A 1209-nucleotide genomic window follows, 5' to 3' on the forward strand; every position below is an offset into this window, starting at 1 on the left:
GAAAAAATTAGGGGCTAGTGCACTGAGACGACCCAGAGGGATGGTACTGGGAGGGAGGTGGGAGGGGTGTTCAGGATGGGGAACACGTGTATACATGTGGCGGATTCATGTTGATGTATGGCAAAACCAATACAATATTGTAAAGTAATTAACCTCCAACTAAAATAAATAAATTTATATTTAAAAAAAAAGATTATGGAGCAGTTAAGAAAAACGTACACTATGGAAAGCTGTAAACAGCTTAATTCTAAAGAATATACAACTGGGAAAAAAACCCAGGTCACAGAGTAACAGATACAGTGTACCATTTGTGGGGAGAAAACTCAAATAATCAGTATATGAATAGAAACAAATCTGGAAGAATGTATATCAAAATATTAATAGTGGCTATTTCTGGGGCATGAGCTAAGTATGTTACAAATTTCTGTATTATTTGAAATTTCACAACTACATTACTTTTGCAATAAACAAAAATAAAGATATAAAAATAAATATATTCAGTGAATGAATCGCTTTGAGGCGGTGGTTTTGGTTTGGAATGGCTTCAGACCGAGCCTGGTACAGTGGCATAAACACGGGCTTTGGCGTCAGACAGCCCTGAGCTGGGCCCCATTGCCCCACCCCCCGAGGAAGGAGAAGGGGGTGGCAGGGGGCTGCGGAAAGGGGCTGGGCTGGGCTGTCTGCAGCTCTAGTCCAGGACGCTGACTTCCAGAGGGACTAAGAGACGGAAGACAAATTCCGGACTCGCTGGAGGACAAGGTGAGGGACGTTGAGATTGAGGTTTTCCAGACAGTAGTTCCAGTCCTCTCGAACATAGAGCCAGGCAGGTGGGCAATTTTTACTGCACCACTGCAGCTAGGGGAGAGGTTACTTGGAGTGGGATTTAGGCAACGAAGACGACCAAGAGAGTAGTAGGTTTATGGACTGGAGAGCAGAGAGTAGTTGAGGAAGGGAGGGGAGAAAAACTGGGAACTGGGCGTGTTGAATGGTGAATGGGGAATATGAGGGGGAAGGGGAATGCTGAGGGGAACTGGAAATTCAGAAAAGAAAATAGGGGAGTGTAGAGAATGGTTAAGGAATACTAGGGGAGGGAGTGCAGTAGTAACATGAAGGAGGATGGTGTGAGGAATGGAAATAAGGAATCCTGTGGGGTAAATAGGAAAGTCAATGGAGAACTAGGGAGCGGGGATCAAGGCAGAGGGAATACGG

At 44.8% G+C, this 1209-nt stretch overlaps 1 protein-coding gene across 1 annotated transcript in view; it reads left to right on the forward strand.

Annotated features, from left to right (window-relative positions):
• Window positions 1-650: 650 nt before the first annotated feature.
• Window positions 651-1209, forward strand: part of LOC104991004 (melanoma-associated antigen D2) — a gene marked incomplete at its 3' end in the record, with an annotated part of 8535 nt that continues 7976 nt past the window's right edge. Inside the window, exon 1 of the mRNA XM_010843380.1 lies at window positions 651-759. The remainder of the gene's footprint in view (window positions 760-1209) is intronic.

Source organism: Bison bison, unplaced genomic scaffold (assembly GCF_000754665.1).
Source record: "Bison bison bison isolate TAMUID 2011002044 unplaced genomic scaffold, Bison_UMD1.0 scf7180017847481, whole genome shotgun sequence".
Classification (NCBI taxonomy): domain Eukaryota; kingdom Metazoa; phylum Chordata; class Mammalia; order Artiodactyla; family Bovidae; genus Bison; species Bison bison.